We start from the raw sequence: 20,788 nt of genomic DNA on the forward strand, positions 1-20,788 counted from the left end.
GACTGTTGTTACATAAGAGAAAACTGTAATAATTAACCAAACCACTATAAAACAGCATGGAAAATCACCCCAAATAAAATACTTTAAAAAGCAAGCATTAGCTTTAGGAAAGGAAAAAAAAAAAAAAAAAAGAAACTGTAATTATAGTACACTATTTTACCCTGCAGGGAACAAGCGTTATGAAGTCAAAGCAATGTAAGCATTAATCGTGGATGAATGTTGGGGAAAATAATGTAAAAGAGCTAAATCCTCATTTATGATTTAAATAAGTCAATATAAAATATAAAATACTGATAAACTGAAAATTAGCAGTATATTATAATAAACATTAAAACTATACTGAGATACCATTTTCCACCTGTTACACTGGCAAAACCCAAAAGCCTGAAAACACACTGCTTGTGAGTGTAAATTTGTAACACCCCAAGAAGGACATTTTGACAATGATCAAAATCACAAATGTATGCACTCCACATTTCGGCTTGGGAGTTTCATTTTTCAGATTTCCAGGTAGACTTGTGAAATGATAACTGCAGGAGATTTAGTCACTGCAGATGGCTTGTGACAGCAAATGACCACAACCTGGGTAGAGGGGAGTTAGGGACATGAAAGAAGGTTTACACTGTGCACCTTTTTATTTTTGTAGTATAGCTTTAATAATTTATTTACTTATTTATTAAAGAAATTTTTTCTTACATTTATTTATTTTTGAGAGACAGAGACAGAGTGTGAGCAAGGGAGGGGCAGAGAGAGAGGGAGACACAGAATCCGAAGCAGACTCCAGGCTCTGAACTGTCAGCACAGAGCCTGACACAGGGCTCGAACCCACGAACCATGAGACGATGACCTGAGCCAAAGTTGGACACTTAACAGACTGAGCCACTCAGGTGTCCCACTTTTTTTTTTTTAATGTGTATTTATTTTTGAGAGCGAGAGAAACAGAGAGCAAGAAGGAAAGGGCAGAGAGAGAGGGAGTTTGAAATTTTTTTTTAGGGGGGGTTCCATGGAGCCCAATGCGCAGCCTGAATCTGGGCCCTGCGATCAAGACCTGAGCGGAGATCAAGAGTTGGACACTTAACTGAGCCACCCAGGTGCCCCAATTTTTGAGATTTTTATATCTTACTTGCATTAAAAAATGTTGGACATCCACATTCAATGTTTTATCAATGAAAAATGAAAACCTAGCATTGAGACTGAAACTGGAAGCATAGAGCACAGGCATTATGTTTATATAAAGAAAATGAAAGCACAGGCCTCTCACTACTTACAGGGACTTCTTCACTCTGTGGTGCTTGCCTCACCTCCCAGGTTTAGTCGAAAATAATGGTTCAAGAGCCATAGTCACTAAGGGAAGAGAACCATGTGGACAGAGGCAGGAAAAAAACCCTGATAGCCATTATTACAGGCTATTTCTTTTTGGTGGTTTTGTACAATGTCTGTTTTTACTACGGGATGGCAATTTCACATGGTTTAATCTAGTAAGTATATATGTATCTTACATCTGTGAAAAAGCCTTTTGTGGGGGTGCCTGGGTGGCTCAGTCAGTTAAGCATCCACTCTTGATTTTGGTTCAGGTCATGATCTAGCAGTTCAAGAGATCAAACCTTGTGTCAGGCTCCACACCGAGTGCTGAGTGTGGAGGCTGCTTGGGATTCTCTCCCTCTCTCCGCCTCACCGTGCTCACTCTCTCTCTCTCAAAATAAATAAACAAACATTTAAAATTATTTAAAACAAATTTTTTTTATTTTAGAGACAGAACACAAGTGAGAGAGAGAGGGACAGAGGGAGAGAGAAGCCTAAGCAGGCTCCATGGAGCCCCACATGGGACTCAATTCCATGACCCTAGGACCATGACCTGAACCAAAATCAGGAGTCAGATACTCAACTGACTGAGCCACCCAAGCGCCCCTAAAAATTTTTTATCATTGAATTTTTTAATGGGTACACATTTTTCTCTTCTATGTTCCACTATAATTTGTATAACCAACACCCTCTGATATGTTTGGTGAGTAATTTTTTCACTATTTCATTTTATCTATCTATCTATCTATCTATCTATCTATCTACCTATTTGTTTTGAGAGAGAGAGTGGGGGAGGGTCACAGAAAGAGGGAGAGAGAGAATCCCAAGCAGGTTCTGCACTGCCAGCACAGAGACTGATGCAGGGCTTGAACTCATGAACCGTGAGATCATGACCTGAGCCAAAATCAAGAGTTGAATGCTTAACTGACTGAGTCACCCAGGTGCCCCTTCAGTATTTTAAATAATTCTATAATGACTTATCATTCTCCATGATTTTCGGTTGGAGTACTGATTATTTCCTTACAGTAGATACCTAAAAATGAATTATTATATCAAAAATGTTTAACTTCTTTGATTTAAGCAGTCAAAATGTTTTTTGAGAAAAACTGTCAGTTATATCCATATTTTTCTTTATGGTATGAAATTTTGTCTCATCAAAAGTGTTTTCTTTTATTCAGAAGGGGAGATGGATAAATCCCTGAATGTGTAAGAAAAGAAGCAATGGAAACTAGACATTGTAGGGCAGGGGATATTTAATGAAAATAAAGTCAAGCAGAGATAGTACAAGGCCAATGTGGGGAAAACGTGGGAAAAGACAAGAGTTCAGATAAGAAGGTCAGTGTAAATGGGAAAGACCACAAACTTCTGAAAAGGAAGTGGGGGGTGGGGGAGTAAGTGACTAGAAAAAGGGAGATCAGTATGTGGAGACTATCCTTTGAGGCCTTAGCTTTCTCCACAGACCAGAGAACTTCAGAGAGAACTCCGGGAATATTAAAAAAGGGACTCCTCTTTCATGAATTAGCCTGGGCTTATAATCTGCCATGATGCCTAACTGATTCCTTTGGAGTTTATTTTCCATTATATAATGATCTTCACCTTGGTCTGAGAGATCACAACTGGGAGACAAGAAGGATCGGGTAACTGTACAGAAAGCAAATTCAGTCCCAAGAGATGATTTTATAAGGGATATGGTTTTTAAGATGACTCAGTAAAGCTACATTCTCCAATTCTTTTTTTTAATTTAAAGTGTATTTATTTATTTTGAGAGAGAGAGAACGAGCGAGCACGCATGTCAGCAGAAGAGGGGCAGAGAGGGAGAGAATCCCAAGCAGGCTCCATACTGTCAGACGAGAGCCCAATGTGGACTCGAATTCATGAACTGTGAGATCATGACCTGAGCTGAAGCCAAGATTCAGATGATTAACCAACTGAAGCACCCAAGCGCCCCTACATTCTCCAATTCTTAACAAGCCAAATTCTTTGGCTGCATAGAATAATCAGAAACATCCTTTGTGCCAAAAAATAAATAAATAAATAAATAAATTAGGAAACATCAATTCCTAAACTACACCCCTGGGGCCCCATCACTATTTAAATTTGAAGAAACAAAGATTCTAATAGGCAGGTGTCCAGGCTCATGTTCTTACCTATGGAGACCAACTGTGGTTCTCCAGCATCACAGCTCAGTGCAGCTTCCTCTGAGCAGAGTCCAGACAGCCTTGCCCTTCCTCAGTGAAGCCCCAAGAAACATCCTTGAATGTTACTAGCTTCTGAAACATTAAGCCCATTTCTCCTCAACTGGCAACCATTTGCACAAATGCCTTGGAAGGAATGAGGGGTTGGTAGCACTGGACAAGGTAAGAAGGGTACAGAAGAGTATAGTTCAGGGATATGAGTCATTTAAGTCAAATTTTGTTGGAACAACTTTCTTTTCTCATCCACTTTGCTATTTTTATCCAAATCCTTCCCTTCCTGTCCACAACTCACCCAAGCTTAAGCTGTCCAGTTACTGAATCTTTCCTTGTCACTGTCATCTCATGACATTGCAGAGTTGTCTTTTCCACCCATTCCTATCATTATCCTGATAATCTCAGCACCCAAGAGAACAATTTGCTAAACACTCTAACTTCATGTTTCTTAACTACTTTAGTGCTAATCATCTCTGTCTCATTTCTTCAAACTCAATAACCATAACCAGGGCCATTTTGCTATATGGACCACCCTGCTTTTGAAATATTAATCTCTTACTATCCTACTCTTTAAAAACATCTTCCTGTTCTTTCTGCTCTTTCTCTTCCATCACACCTCTTTTATCAAGAGCACCACCTGCTAACTCCTTTTTTTTCCCTCCCAGCCAAAGTATACTTCTTTTTTTCCCCCCAAAGTATACTTCTGATTTCAAGTCTTTCCCTAGTCCTATCAATCATGTTCTTTCTACTTCTAAACTAAGTAGTTGAACGTTCCTGGAAAAAAGAAAATAGCACATATACACATACCATAAAATACTATCCTTAGGTATTCCCAAATATTTACCTCCAGCAATGTTTCCCCTTACCTCTACACTCCAAATCCCACTTAACATCTGCACTTGGATGTCTAGAAGGCACTTAAAATTTAATAGGCCCCAGTGGAACTCTTGCTCCTAAAAATCTCCATCAATATCTGCTTTTGCCTAGGGGTCCTCATTTTAGTAAATGGCCACACAACCCACCCAGTTGCTGAAGTCAAAGTCCTAGAAGTCATTTTGATTCTCTCTCTTCCTCACATTTTATCCATACCAAGTCCTATCGATTCTATCTCTAAAACACATCAGAATCTACTCACTTCTCTCCACCTTGGAGATTATGATTATGAGCACAGCCATATTAAGTTTGAATTGTACCAACCTCCCAATTTGTCTCTCTGCTTCCACACTTGCTACCGCACACAATGAATTTTCCACATAGTAGCCAGGGTGATCTTTTAAAACATCACATCAGGCAGGAAACCCTCCAAAGGTTTGCAACGGACATCGAGTAAAATCCAGACCCTTCATCTTAGTCTGCAAAGCTTAACAGACTGGGGTCCTGTCACTTCTCCAACCTCAACCCAAGTCACTCCTCCCTACGTGTCATACTTGGCCGCAGTGACCTTGCAGGGCCTTGACAACATCAAACCTATCCCAACTTAGGGCCTTTAAACTGGCTGTCCCCTCTGCCCAGAACATTCTTTTCCCACATCCACACACACCTGGTTCCTTTTCATTCAGGCCTCAGCTGAACTACCGCTGTCAGGGAAGCATTTCCTGTCTTAATTTCCTGTCTAATCCACAGTAGCATCCAGAAACTATCACTTCTCTTTGTTTTCATTTCTTTGCACTACTTATGCCTTATCTCATTTTCTTATTTATTCATTTGCTTTCTTATTTACCATCTCTCCCCACTAAGATATATGTTACTGAAGAACAGAGAGGTGTCTGATCCTTGCATCCTCAAGCAATGCCTGTCACTTAACAGGCGTCCAAACATTTATTTAGTTAACTTCACAGTGACTCTGGTTCCTTCCAGAGTTCTGTGGATGGAGCAACACTTCTCAAATTACCTCTGGCGAAGGAATACTTTCTTTTAAAAAGTTTCCAATATGTCAGACTTGTCACATTTTTGTAAAATACAATAAAAAAGAGTTACTAGAAAATAAAAACCCAGACATAGAAAATACCGAAGCCATTTTTAAATTATTAAATTATTATTAAAATATTGAATTATTTTAAACACTCTCAGTGTCTCTCCTTGTGTCTTTGCAGACTGGTAACAAGCCGTCTGTGGGCTGCCACCAGCCTACAGGCCACACCTAAAAAGCAGACTGACAGAATATACATAAGATGAGAATGAAGTGAAGCCACAGAAGCAGCTCAACTCTGGGCCAGGGAAGAACCTGCTAACTTTCGGAACTCCAACACCTCAGGCCTGAGGCTGAAGGGGCTCTACCCACTCGCGCCTCAGGAAACTGAAGACAACCAGGCCGCTTGCGGGAATGATAGGACTACCCTACTTGTCACCAGTGGAAGGTAATGATGAGGGAAGGCAGCAGTTTCCTCCCAAGCTCTCAGGTCTCCACTGTATCTGAGGAGAGAGAGATGAGATTGGGCTCAAGAAGCCTGCAAGTTCCTGCGTGAAGGTGGGAAAGAAAAGCGGCAGAAGTGGAGGTTGCTGCCTCAGGGTGCCATACATACACCCGTGAGGACAGGGGCCAGGGGAACGTCAAGCATTAGGATTAGCCACTCCTTTCAACCAGACTTTCTTCTCAACCTCAGAGAACAAGGTTTCTTTATGTATGAGGCTAACCTCTCCCGGCGCATTCTAGATTCAATCTTCTTCCTTTTGAAATTCAAGTCCATCAATTATCTTTTTTCCCCTTTCATTTTTTAACCATCTTCCTTCCACTCAGTCATCTGGATGGTCTAAGACTCCCACCCTACCTCAGTAATTTCAAACCACTTCAGATCTTGTGAACTCTTCCCTCCTAAATCTCCCTTCAAAGTGTTACCTCTCCTTTATTTCACTGCCACCGTCGTAGGTAAGGCCCCCGTTTCTTATTCTAGACCACAATAAATCCTTACCAAGTCTTTAAAATACCAGTTTTGTCATTTTTCAATCCAGAGACTGAAAGACTGAGTTACTAATTTTTTAAGATCCCACAGATAAAGTGGTGGGGAGAATTCCATGCCAAGAATGGAAAGGATATGTTGATGGACTACTAACTCTGCAGCAGACTAAAGATTCCGGGATAAGAAATGGTAGGACAGTGGGCCACATGAAAGGTATCAGTGTGATAAAGGTAAAGAAAATAGTGGTTCTGCCAAAGACAAAGCTGGGGGAAGGAATCTGAATAATGAACAGTCTCCCCTGATATCAGTGGAGCTAATGAATTACACCCAAGGTAGACTCAGTATCCTGAAGGCTAACCAAAGGGAAAGGTCATGGGACTAGCAGTTTCCTGTTCCCACCTGACAAATGTCAAACTCCTTAAAACTATTTATATCATGTAACTTTCCACTTCCTTTCCAGAGCCCATCCTTGCTGGATCCAACAATTTACTCAGAGGCAGGAAAACAGTAATGCAGAAGTCAGGAGGTAGACAAGTGCTGTCGTCAGACTAGATTACCTGCAGTTAACCAAATGTCACGCTGTAATCTAGAATAGCCCTTTACATGCTGCTTCTGTCCTGACTTTTATTTCTTCCATTCATCTTGCAACTCCTTTCAGTTTCAAGACAATCAACAACTGCCTTTCTGAAGCGTGAGGATAAGTTAAATGCCTCTTCCTTCAAGATCTCATAGTATTTTTCACATATCTCTACCATAGCTATAAAGTCTGTCTTCCAAATTGGCTACAAGATTCTAACGGATAGGGGCCATGTTCAACTAATCTTTAAATCCCCAGCAACTAGCACAACTGACTAGGGATCTAAACGATAGTTACAAATTCACATTCAACTTGAATGATGAAAAGATACAAGTATACGTGAACTTTGAGATCATCAAGGTAAACACTCTAATTTTACAGATGAGAAGACCAAGGCTCATGATAGTGAAGTGACTTACTCAAGGTCACAGAGGGAGGGGTTAAATTGGGACTCCTGCCTTTCAGACTCAAGGACAATGTGTGGTACATAAGAGAACACTCAATAAGTATTGGTGGAATAAAGTCTTTCTTTAAATTCAAAAGTTATTAATATATACCAGAATTTCAAAATTCCACTATATTAGCAATCCCCAACTTCATGATAAATAATCTTCATCAGGGCCTAGGTAGAGGAAAAGGAAGGAAAATATATAGAGCACAGGGTTTCATTCACATTAATTTCCCTTGAAGCCCTCAATTCCTTTTCAAGGCACAGAGATGGCATGCTCTTAGGACCTTGGGGCAGCTTATTGTCCTCTAAACAGATCTTTATAAGAGCTCATGGTCTCTTCCTATGTATCTAAGAACTGTATTTGCCAAGCAAAAAGATGGTCTTTCTGGTGGTGGTGCAAAACTTCTTCCTTAAAATCCAGCCTGATATTTTATTCAAGTAACTTCTGGTATAATTCACCTGTTTAGTTATGGAGAGGGAAGAGCATAGAGTTAGAAGACACGGAGTTTCCTTCTGCCTCTGCTGCTTCTGCAACAGGGGACATGGTGCTTTCCTTCAGCTCCCTCAGATTTAGAGCTCTCTGTAAAATGCCAGTCCCAAGGCAGAGAGGGGGCTGGCGGACCCCTTCCATTTCAAACATTCTATGATTCTAAGTGTTAACCTCGAGGTAACTTTCGAGGAATGGTTTTATGGAGACAAATGAGAAATCAGTTTTTACAAAAGTACTACTCAGTAATTTAACAATTTATTGGACCAATTAAACATGTAGGTATGTTGGTGAAGGGAACAAAACAACCAGAGCATAAAAGATAAATAACCCATCTTACCTACCTTAATGACGCTCACATTAAGTTTATAGAGATATATCTCACAACAAATCCAACAAATCTTTGGATGTACAGAGGCCAATAAGATTAAAGAAAAAAAAAGTGAAACTCTCCTTTTAGTAGGTTTGGGGCGAGGGTAGTGTCTATGAATCTGAATTCTTAAAAACCACCACAGTAACTCTGATGAACAGCTTGGTTAAGAAGTATTACCGGGAGTGATTTGGTAATGACCGTGCTGGCATTTAGCAAACTTTTTAATGTTTAATAAATGGTTATTATTAAGATGTGTATTCTTTCACACACAGAAGGTGCTCATGCAGAAAAGCACCACAATTTATAATTCTGTTTGTTCTCCTGACCCCACTTAGCACTGGCTGGAACAGGTGAGAACTCTGAATAACTTTCAATGCGAGTGAAATGCCTTGGCAGGAAAAGGGAGGCTTTGAGAGAGGACCAGGCAAAGACGCTGTGTGGACTCTTTCAATGGGAGAGCACAGCGCAGTGCTCTGGGGAGTGGGCCAAGTTCACGGAGCTAGGGTGGTTCAGTGAAAACTGATGTGGAATTTAAAGTAAGCGGCCACCTGTGCAGACTCTGGCGACATCATTTGGTAGCTATATGCCCTTAGCATATTAATGTTCTTACACCCATATGTATACAATATTTTAGGTCTCACACCGACGTCTGACAATAAAAAGATCGTACAGAACAAAGACAGGAACCTGACACCAGATGAGCACTCAATTCATGCTAATGTTCTTTCTTTGTTCCAAGCTAGAAAGGTTCTGTCCATTCTCAGAGAGATGGCATTTTCACAGAGAAGAAACCCCAACTCACCTACCTGGCACTAGGTCATTTCCTCCTCTCTGGAAGGTCACCGTCCTGGAAAAGTGGCGTCAGGGAAAGAGAAACAGCCATGAAAATCAAGTCCACCTTGCAGGATACAGACCAGCCAGTCCAGCAAGACTGTAGGAAAAAAGTTACTGAGCTCCTGCTACTAACCCCTTTTCAGTAGCCCTTCCCACGCCATCTCCCGAGCTTTCTTTCTAGTCTCTCCGTGCTGCCCCTCCCTCACCTCTCTCCACACGGCTTTGGATTGAACAGGCCAAGCCTCTCCCCCAAACCCACGAAGGTAAGTAAATCCCGCTGCTCCCAGCAACACTAGGATGTGTCCCTTTCCTCAGGGATTCTGATTTCTGTCCTGAAGTTCTAGAAAGAGCAGTAGGAGCTCTCAGCTTGGATGCTTTGCCTCGGAATGGATTTCCACTCCCCGAGGCGCTTTCCCCGACCTGCCTCATTTCTGGGGTGTGAGGACAGTGCTGTGGGGACAGAAACCTAGGTCTCTCAAAGGGGCCCCTCTCGGTCGCCTAACATCCACCGCAAACCCTGGAATAAGGCCAGTCACCGGCACAGAAATGGCCGGTACGGCCAACTTCGAAGCCTCCAGGCCGGCCAATGCCAGAGCTAAGCCGGGCGAGAGAGATGGGCCCCTCGGAGCCGCAGCCGCTTCTGCGCTGGGGGCCGTTTAGTGTCAGGTGATCGCGGTCCGGCCAGGCGGACACAGGGGCGGTCGCGACTCCCACCCCCCCATCCACCCCTCCACTCCCCCCACCCCCCCACGTGCGGTCCCGGGCCGCACCTCCTCTTGGTCGCGAGCCCTCTCACAGCCGCCCCGCCAGGCTTTCGGGTCTCAGCGGTCCTGCACCACCACCGCGTCACTCCCACATCCCAACCACAGAATGCCTCCCTGCCCGCAGCGTCGCCTGTCCTGCGCGTCTCACCTCCCACGTGGAATCCTACACCTGCAAGCGCAGTATTCCCGAGACTGACCCGCGCCCGCGCCTAAGGGCCCCCCAACTACAAGTCCCAGAAAGCTGCGGGCCGGTCGTACCCACTTCCGGCGCACACTTCCGGCGAAGGTCGGGGCCAGTTCCCGGCTGCGGGGGTTCAGCGGGTAGCTGTCCTTTGAGGTCAGAGACTAGTTTGTTTAAGTTATCTTATTATTATTTAAAAAAAACTTTTTAATTTTTATTTATTTTGAGAGAGAGAGAGAGACAGAGCGTGAGATGGGAAGGGACAGAGAAAGGGAGAGAAGAATCCGAAGTTGGCTCCAAGGTTGGAGCTGCCAGCACAGAGAGCCCTACGTAGGCTCCAGCTCACAAAGGATGAGAGTGTAACCTGAGCTGGAGTTGAGGCCTAACCGACTGAGCCACCCAGGCACCCCTTATTATTATTATTTTTTTATTATAAGTGTGTCAGTTATTTTAGGAATACCCATTGAAGTGTTCTTAGTTTTTGAAGTGTTACTGGTGTGAAAAGAACGTAAAGATATCACCTGTAATTTTGTCTTTACCCTTAAAAATATTCTGAAATGAATATATGCTATTTGGCCTCACCGTCTTGGCTCCAAAGTTCATTCATATGGCAAACATGAGGGCCTACGATGTTCCAGGAACTGTCGAGGGTAGGTGGTGTAGCCCCATTTTGCAGCTTTTACATTTTAAAAGTTTCAAGAAGCATACTCAGTGTCTCTTCATAAGGGTAAAGTATGGATTCAAGTCCAGATTTTTTTTCTGAATATTCCAGAGCACGTGTTCTTCACACTTGATTCCCTTTATTATTCCCCTGTGTTTCCACATAATTTTCCCCTTGAAAACTTGGTTTTCTCATTTATGAAAGGGACCCAGTAACCACAGCCCTTTTCGAGGAAACCCCCAGGAAGGCAAAGGGGGTTAAAGTGTTTCAGAAGCTTTCCAGGCTTTTAGATGGTTGAAGATAACTATCACCGAATTATCGTGCATTATACTTAGAAAATGTCAGGAGGTGTTTGTAGGGATGAGTTGAGGGGCCTCAGGTGGGGTTGTTAGGGGGACAAAGACCTTCACCTTGTGTTCTGTGCAGTTTAGAATCCCTGGAAATGATCCCTGGGGAATTTCCTCCCAGGGTGGTGCTGGGACCTTGGGATGTGTGTTGAACGGCATTCTGCTGACAGTGATCAGCCTGCCTACAAACATATACCCCATACTCATTCACACAAACTATATGCATACACACAATCAGTACCCCTTCACAGCATGTTCCCACACAACCTCATTCATACATAGTATGTGCTCACACTCACCCATTATTGTCTGCAAGAACACATTATTATTCCCCAATTTGTTTCAGTTCGTGTATTTTTAAAATTTTTATTTTGAAATAATTATAGATTCACAGGAAGTTGGAAAAAATGTACAGGGAAGTCCCCGTGTCCTTCGCCTAGTTTCTCCTAATGGCAGCATCTTACGTAAATAAATTTTGTAATTATCAGGATATAGATCCTGTATGTGTTTTGTTAAGTTTATACCTTAATATTTAATTTTCTTGTACTATAAGTGATATTGTGTTTTTAATTTCAGATTTCACATATTTATTGTTTAGTATATAGAAAATTGATTAATTTTTGTGTGCTGATCTTGTGTAAGACTCTGCTGAACTTAGTGGTTATCAGAGGGTTTTCTTTAAAAAAAATTTTTTTTTAAATCATTATTTATTTTTGAGAGAGAGAGACAGAGTGTGAGCAGGGGAGGGGCAGAGAGAGAGGGAGACACAGAATCCCAAGCAGGCCCCAGTCTCTGAGCTGTCAACACAGAGCCCCACAGGGGGCTCAAACTCATGGACCATGAGATCATGACCTGAGCCGAAGTCAGAGCCCAACCGACTGAGCCACCCAGGCGCCCCCAGAGGGTTTTCTTTTTTAAATGCTTTTTTGACATTTTTCACATAGAGAATTATGCCATCTACAATTAGAGATCGTTTACCTTCTTTATTTCCAATCTATATTCCCTTTATGTTTTTTCTGACCTATTGCATGAACTAGAATTTCCAGCACTATGATGAACAAGCTGATGAGAATAGACATCCTTGTTTGTTACCCCCCCCCCACCCCCCCGCCCAGGGAGAAAGCATTTGAACTTTTAACATTAACTTTGGTGTTACTTTAGGTCTTTATCAATTTGAGGAAATTCCTTTCTATTCATAGTTTGCTTAGCATTGTTACCATGAGTAGTTGTTGGATTTTGTGTAATGCTTTTTCTTATATCAATTGATATGATCTTAATATTTTTCTTCTTTAGTATTGATATGGTAGATTATATACTAATGGGTTTTCAAGTATTGAACCAATCTTGCATATGTAGAATAAATTCCACTTGGCTGAGGTGTGTAATCCTCTTTTTATTTTGCTGGATTTGATTTGATAATATTTCGTTGAGTATTTTTACATCTACATTAATGAGATATTGGTTGGTAGTTTTTTTTTTTTTTTAATGTTTGTTTATTTTTGAGAGAGTGCAAGTGGAGGAGGGGCAAAAAGAGGAAGGGACACAGAGGATCCAAAGGAGGCTCTGTGCTGACCATGAGATCATCTCACAAACCATGAGATCATGACCTAGCCGAAGTCGGATGCTTACCTGACTGAGCCTAGGTGCCCTTGTTTTGTTTTGTTTTGATGCTGTCTCGTTTTGGTTATCAGGCTAATAATGGCCTCACAAAGTGAGCTGGGAAATAATAGTTCCTCTTGTTTGATTTTTTGGAAGAGATTGCATAAAATTTATGTTAATTCCTCTTTAAATGTTTGATAGACTTCTCCAGTGAAACAATGTAAGCCTGGAGATTTCCTTTTATTTTAAATTACAAGTTAAGTTTCTTTAATAGTCACATGACTCTTCAGATCATTTTATTTTTTTGTTTTTGTTTTTGTAGTTTGTGGTTTTCAGGGAGCTTGTTCAGTGCTTCCAAGTTGTCACATTTATGAATGCAGACTTGTTAGTAGAAGTCCTTCTTGAGCCCTGTTTAGGGGACTCACAATATAGTAAGGAGTTTTTTTTACCTAAATAGTGTGGCTGAGGCTCACAGGAATGTTCATATCTGTTTTCCAAGTCAAACTATCTGCTGTGTGGATGTATCTAATGGTACTTGTTTTTTGTTTTTTTTTTTTTTTTTCAATCTTACTTTAGTCTTGCCCCACCCCTATCCAGTACCCTTTTGCCATCTCTTCTTAGTTGATTCCTTCCCTGACCCCAGAGAAGGGCAGTTATGGTATGGCCCCCTGAGGCCATTGAGGCCCAGCTAAGTCCTCCATGTGGCCAGGGCCAGATGCTCTGGGAAGAAACTTGAGAGGTCTTCATTTGGGGTCTGCATCTTCTGCTTATTGTGGTCTTGGGACCTGGAGGAGCACTGGCCAGGGAGCACATCAGTCTGTAGGCCTCAGCTGGAGAGCCCTTGGGAGACACACAGAAAAAAAGGTGGAGGGACTTCCATTTACTGATTTCCTCCTGGATGCCCTGCACTGGGCTCAGGGCCCAATGTTTATCATTGCCTGTTAACAACCCTGTTTTATTTATTATTTAAGAAAAAAATTTTTAATATTTATTTATTTTTGACAGAGACACAGTGCAAGCAGGGGAGAGGCAGGGAGAGAGGGAGACACAGAATCTGAAGCAGGCTCCAGGCTCTGAGCTGTCAGCACAGAGCCTGATGCAGGGCTCGATTTCATGAGCCGTGAGATCATGACCTGAGCCGAAGTCGGATGCTCAACTGACTGAGCCACTCAGGTGCCCCTGCTCACTTATTTTTAAATTGAAGGCACAGAGGATGAGCGAGAAAGGGACAGTGACTTGCCCAAGATCCTGCTGGTGGTAAATGGCAGAGCCGGGATTGAAACTCAGCACCTTGGATATTGAATTGGGCACACGTTCACTATAGCACATTTGTCTGTCACCTCATCTTTTCAGGGGATCACAAATGGAATAGGCCAGAATAGAGATGAGGAAAGGAACTTCTGTTGGACCCCTTGGGCCCTGCCTCCCAGTTCAGCCTGCTGAGGGATCAACCCAACATAGAAATGGTGGTAGATGCAGGTCCAGTCATAGTGGACTCCTAGGAAAGCTGCAGAAATCACTGTAGGAGCTGGAAAAGGGAGGTCAGGGCTCCTGTGTGGATTTGAGCCCAGCCAGGTCGGCTCCTGGCTAGAACAGGGGAACACAGAGCTGCCTCCTTCCAGATTCCTACAAGTTCTAAGAATATGTCCAGTTCTGTTTCCCAGACTGTCCCTGGAATGTGCTCAAATGTGAACCATACAAATGAAGAGGGTGATAAGGAGGGTCTCATCCAGCCTTCTTCACTTTTCAGACTGGGAATTGAGGCCCAGAGAAAAGAAGAGAATTGGTCAAGTGCCCTCAGACAAGCAGGGAGGGGAGAGGAGGGAAGTTAGTCCTGCCCAGTACTGAAGGGCTCTTGGTGCTGCCTTGCTAGGGATCCAGGGGTAGACACTTATCATTATAGTGTTCCTGCTACTAGATGCACCTCAGCATCATTTCTGCGCTTACTCATTCAAAAGCATTCAGTGAGTATATTCTGTGTACCTTGTCACATACAATGCTGTTTCTCCACAGGGCTCCACCAGCACTGGGGGTGAGGGTTTTAGTGGTTTTCAGCATTATGAATCCTCTCTCCTCCCCCATCAGCTTCTTCATCCTGATTGTTGTTGCTGTGCTTTCACCTTTCTTCAGATTCTACCCGTTGACTTTCTCTAAGATGTCGGCCACTGCCAACTAAGGATACTAATGAGTAGATAACATCTTAAGGAGCGTCCCCCCCCCCAAACTAAGGTTAAATGTATCACAGGGTATCCCTAAAGGTCTAAAAATCTTTAAACCAAAAAATTGTGACTTTTTAGATGTTGTATTAGGATGATAGAAATGTAAAAGAAAAAAATCTGTGTGGGGTGGGCAGAGTTGGGTTGCCACATTTAGCAAATGAAAATACAGGATGCCCAGCTCAATTTGAATTTCAGATACACAATGAATGGCCTTATTTTTTTGTTTAGATGTGTGTTCTTTGTAATGTTTGTCTGAAATTCAGACGCTGCTGGGCATCCTGAATTTTATCTGGAAACCCTAGAAGAGTGGCATATTTCCAAGAATGCCTTGAAAGACTCTAAGGGGGCAATTGCAATCTGGGAGGCTACCCCCAAAAATGTGCTAGCCTGGCTTTCAGCTTGGTCACCTGCCTCAGTGAAAGAGGATATTGAGAATAGCTGCACAGGCTTCTCAATAGCTCAATAACCTGGCTCACCTTCTCCTTTGTCTTCTGTCTTTCCCTCATTTCGGTGAAAACCCACACCTTCTCCCCTTCAGGCTCCAGAGCAGAGTAGCTAAAGGCAGGGGCTGTGGAATCAGATAGCCTGGGTGTAAATACAGACTCTGCCACCAGAAAACTGACATCACGAGCAAGTTTATCAATGTCACCAAGCCCGGATTTCCTCCTCTGTAAAATGAGGCTCAGGAAACCTGTCCCCTTCAGGCTGTTGTGAGAACTACATGGAATAAGTCATGGAAGGTGTGCATCACAATGCAGGCGGTAAAAGTTAATGTAACTGTTACTCTCAGTTTTGACCTTTAGGTGGCCCCAGACACTAGAGACATGCCCTTCAGGTGGAGGCGCTGCTCCAGGAATTTCTGCCCTTGTGCTCTGTGGCATCCCTCTCCTTGAATTTCTGACTTTTCACTTCTTTTATATCATTTAATTCTCATAACAGTCCTGGGAGGTAGGCGAGCAGAGATTATTAACGTTTTTGCAGATGAGCACACTGAGGCCACATTATTTAGCTTCTCTAAACATTTCTCATCTGTTAAACGAGGAGCAGGGCAAGATCCTTATTGGCCGCAGTTTTTGAATTCCCCAAATCACTCACAAAAATGGACTGAGTCACTAGGATAGCAGGAGAAACATCCCGTTGGACAGTATCTTCAACAAAACCAAGATCAGGGGATCCCCACGGATCCTAGAAGAGTGGGGGTCGAATCACCATCAGGCTTCAGCAGCTGTTCCAAGATCGTGAGAGTTCTGGAACCCAGAACACAGAAAATGCCACCAAATAATACAGTCCTCCAAGAGAGAGCTCCACTCTGAGCGGAACCATCAGCAAGAAGCTGAGGATACCAATGAAACTGGCCTGAGGTTCCACAGGCTCTTTCACAAGCTCCAGTTTGTAGGTGACTCCAAAAGACTGCAGGAAGCTGAACAAGCCAGGGCTCTTGGGAGTAACAGCTGGTTCATGACAAAGCATAGAGCAAGCCTGGAACAACTTGTCTGCCAGAGAGCAAGAAAGTTCCAAAGACTACTACCATCAAGTTGTAAAGACCCAGGCCTGACTTGAAGGGTTCCCGTTTGAATCAAACAAACTAGACACAAAATAAATCTATGGGACACTTATAGAGATTTGAATTTGGACTGGATATTAGCTATAAAGAATTTGTGGAAAAAGTGAAGACCAACCAAGTGAGAATAAGCATGCTATGGCAAGGTGGTCAGCTACCATCCCTTGCATTTTGGCAGTGATTCAAAGGCAGTGGAGTGATAACGCTTTAGAGTGGAAAAAAGGAAGGCTTTGGGTATGCCCTGATTGCAGGGAAACTGGAGGTGGCTAAGTGGAAGAGGGCATCCTATGTGATTGGTTAGGGGAGCATATTTGGCTTTCTCTGGTCCTAAATTGGAAGTGGGGACAAAATTTAGGGATATTGTCAGTTATTAATCAAGGCCTGACTGTTTGGGGATGATTGATAGTTTGGCTGCCCGGGCTGATTGCTAGAGATGATATTCTGACTTCTTACAAGTCAGCCTACAAGCAGACTGGCTTCCTGGGCTCGTTATCGTAGATTATGGGTTGGTTTCCCGAGCTGGTTGCCGCAGATTGTTTTTATATATGGTCTTTCTATTGTCCATGTGTATATTCAATCTCTCAAATTATTATTTATTTTTTAAGTGTAATAATGATACAATGTAAAAAATAAACTAAAATGCCCTTAGGTAAGATATGTACTTGATTATTTATAGATTAAATAGTTCAGTAAAAGGCGAGGAGAGATTGACAGATAAACTAAAACAGGCATGATCTCAATATTTGTGAATCTGGGTTATGGATACTTGGAGGCTATATTATTCCCATGTTGTGCATATTTTGAAATTTCTAGAACAAAAAGTTTTTTTCTGTTGAGAGTAGTAATAGCACCTACCTCATAGGGTTGCTTTGAGTATTACATGAAATGATTCAAGTAGAAGGTTTAGCATGGTTCTTGGCATGAGTTGAGTCATACCTTACAGTAGGCCCTTGCTGAGCATGTTTCTGGCATTATGTCATTGTTATGTGATACTCAAATGGGATTATGCTACATAGGCTGTTTTAGAAACTGATTTTTTTTTCCACTCACAATATTTCGTCCATAAATCATGAGGGTAAAAGGTACAGCACAGGAAATATAGTCATTGGTATTATAATAGTTGTATGGTGACAGATGGTAGTTACTTGTGGTGAGCATGGCATAATGTGTAGACTTGTTGAATCACTGTGTTGTACACCTGAAATGAATGTAACATTGTGTGTCAACTTTACTTCAATTAAAACAACCCCAGGCCCCCCCCAATTTTGTCAGCATATTTATGTAACATATGTTTATATCCACATTGAAATTTTTAATGGTTGCCTAGTAATCTTTCATTTGGACTTACTATAACTTATTTAACCGCTTCCTATTAATAGAGTGTTGAAGTTTATCTGAGCCCTGTGCTTCTGAAAAACAGCACAGATTAAGAAATCCCCCAAACTTTTGTTTGGGAGACACTATAGTGTGGCATAAGATAATGATGACATTTGATTTGCTGAAGGAAAGAGTAGACTTTTCTTTTTTTTTCATGTTTATTTATTTTTGAGACAGAGAGAGACAGAGCATGAATGGGGGAGGGTCACAGAGAGGGAGACACAGAGTCAGAATCAGGCTCCAGGCTCCAAGCTGTCAGCACAGAGCCCGACGTGGGGCTTGAACTCAAGGACCGTGAGATCATGACCTGAGCCGAAGTCAGATGCTTAACTGACTGAGCCACCCAGGCGCCCCAAGAGTAGACTTTTCAATGAAAGGTGTTGAAAAGATTATGCAATCATTTGAGACAAATTTAGATCCTTTCTCTTATAATATATGAACTTTATTAAAAATAAATTAGAGGTATTAAAGGCAAACCATTAAGGAACAAAGCATAAAACACAAAACTAAGCTTTATGGGTTGAATTGTGTCCTCCCCCACACCCTTCATACTTGAAGTCCTAACGCCCAGTACTCCAGAATGTAACCTTATTTGGAAATAGGGTTCTTGTAGATATAATCAAGTTAAGATGAGGTCATTAGGGTGGGCTCTAATCCCATATAACTAGCTATCTTTATAAGAGGAAATACCATATGAAGACAGAGACACACAGGAGTATTCAAGCCACAAAATGCCAAGGATTGACAGCAACCACAGGAAGGTAGGGAGAGTCAAGGAAGGATTTTACCCAAAGTCTCAGAAGGAACCAGCCTCACTTGATAATGAACTTCTAGCCTTCAGGCTGAGAAAATGAACTCCTACTGCTTAAGTTTGTGGTACTTTGTTACGATAGTCCTAGGAAACTAATATAATTACTATTTAATTTTAAACATCACCCCCCATCACTTCATACCCATTAACAGTCATTCCCCATACCTCCTTCCCTCCATCCACTGGCAACTATTAATATATTTTCTGTCTCTATGAAGTTGCCTTTTTTTGGACATTTTGTAAAAATGGAATCGCATTGTATTTTGTGACTATCTTTTTTTTTTTTTTTAACTTAGTATTATTTTCAAAGTTCATCAATTATGTAGCATATATCACTACTTCATTCCTTTTTGTTGCCACATATCATTCCATTGTTTGGATATACCACACTTTTTATCCATTTGCCAGTTGATGGACATTTGTGCTGTTTCCACTTTTGGCTCTTATGAATAACACTGCTGTGAACACGTGTGTACAAGTTTTTGTGTGGATGTATATTTTCATTTCTCTTTGGTAGGTGTCTAGGAATGGCATCACTGAATGATATGGTAACTCCATATTTAAGGTTTTGAGGAACTGCCAAACTGTTTTCCAGAGTGGCCACACCATTTTATGATCCTACCAACAATGAGGCTTCCCATTTCCCCACATTCTGATGGCTTATATCATTCAAAATTAGAGCCAATATCCTTGCAGTGGACTAAATGGACCAACATTGTATTAGGGTCTTCCAGAGAAATAGAATGATAGTATGTGTATTTAATTAACTAGTTGGCTTATGTGGTTATAGAGGCTGAGAAGACCCATGATCTGCCACTTGCAAGCTGGAGAACTGGGAAAGCTGGCATTGTAATTCAGTCTATGTCTGAAGGCCCAAGAACCAGTGGAACCAATGGCTGAAGGCCTGAGAAGGGAGGGGGTGGTGTGCTGGAGGAAGTCCCAGGGTCTGAAGGTCTAAGAACCAGAAGCTCTGACGTCTGAGGACAAGAGAAGATGGATGCCTCCGCTCAAGAAGAAAGAGAGAATTCATCCTTCCCCTTTTTGTTCACCTGGGCTCTCAAAGGATGGGATGATGCCTGCCCATTATTAGTAAAGGTGGATCTTCTTCTTCTTTACTCAGTCTGCTGATTCAAATGCTAATCTTTTCTGGAAACGCTATCACAGACACACCAAGAATTAATATCTTACTGGCTGTCTGTGTGCCCTTTAGCCCAACCAAGTTGACACATATAATTAATCATCACACCCATGTTCTAGCTTTTACCTATGTTTTTAGTGTTCTAAGCACATTGGCCTTTTGCTGTTCCTCAAATAAATGAAGCATATTCTGTAGGGGTTTTGCATCTGCTGTTTTATCTGACTTCCCACAGGTACACTCCTTCTTGTTACCTCATTTCCTTCAGACTTCTGAACATATGATCTCTTATCAAAGGTGCCAATCCTTACAGCTCTATTTTAAATAAGAATCCTCTTCCTACCTCTTTACCCTGATTTTGTTGAATCTCTCTCTTCCTGATGCCCATCTGAACGTAAGATCTTTGAGGGGAGAGACATTGTTTATTTTGTTTACTGCATCAAAGAGAAAATATACTGACACTTATTGAATTGAAAAGAAGGGTTTATTTAAGATTTCACTGCATCGCAATATGGGAGAGAGCTTGAACTTAACTCCCAACACAACAGGGACAAATGGGGTTTTATAGCCAACTGATAGGGTGAGGGAGTAAATGGAAAATTTCTAGGAAGAAATTAGTTAGGTATCAAGGTGGGGGGAGGGCAGAGCAGAATTGGGTTAGGTATCAAGGATGGGGGAAAAGAAGCTTGATTGGATCCAAGGGTGGGGGAATTCTTGATGAACTGGTTTAGTGGGATCTTTGCTAAAATTGGGCTCATTAGGCCAAAGACAAGGCCTTATTGAGAAGAGGATTGAGAAGACCCTGACCAAAGTTTGGTTAAGGAGGGAGGCCTTGTCAAGTGCTCTGTCCTTAGCATCTAGACTAGTGAGTGGCACTTAGCAGGGCATTGGTTAATCACTATTAATTCAGTGAATAACTGCTCCATTCTGAGAAATAGTCTTTCAAATAAGAAGTCCTAACTGGACAAAAGAGATACATTTTTCCTTCCTAATCTGTCCAATTCCTGGAGTGTATAAGGAGGA

At 42.0% G+C, this 20,788-nt stretch overlaps 1 protein-coding gene and 1 long non-coding RNA gene across 9 annotated transcripts in view; one reads left to right on the forward strand and one right to left on the reverse strand.

Moving 5' to 3' along the window:
• LOC132677711 (uncharacterized) overlaps positions 1–8,720 on the forward strand; it is a 91,263-nt gene extending 82,543 nt beyond the window's left edge. Inside the window, exon 3 of the long non-coding RNA XR_014135358.1 lies at positions 5,585–8,720. This is a non-coding gene — a long non-coding RNA (uncharacterized LOC132677711). The remainder of the gene's footprint in view (positions 1–5,584) is intronic.
• The window catches only part of LOC132674797 (uncharacterized), a 49,050-nt gene that overhangs the window by 4,728 nt on the left and 23,534 nt on the right, over positions 1–20,788 (reverse strand). Inside the window, exons 1-3 of one of the 8 annotated variants that reach the window (XM_078434554.2) lie at positions 10,023–10,197; positions 9,083–9,123; positions 470–582 (exon numbers count right to left, since the gene is read on the reverse strand). The exons of 1 other annotated variant lie outside the window; for it this stretch is intronic. The gene's annotated coding sequence lies outside the window, so the exon portion shown is untranslated. 6 more of the 8 variants (XM_078434551.2, XM_078434553.2, XM_078434555.2 and 3 more) reach the window with 6 other exon arrangements.

Source organism: Panthera onca, chromosome D2, assembly GCF_046562875.1.
Source record: "Panthera onca isolate mPanOnc1 chromosome D2, mPanOnc1 haplotype 2, whole genome shotgun sequence".
Classification (NCBI taxonomy): domain Eukaryota; kingdom Metazoa; phylum Chordata; class Mammalia; order Carnivora; family Felidae; genus Panthera; species Panthera onca.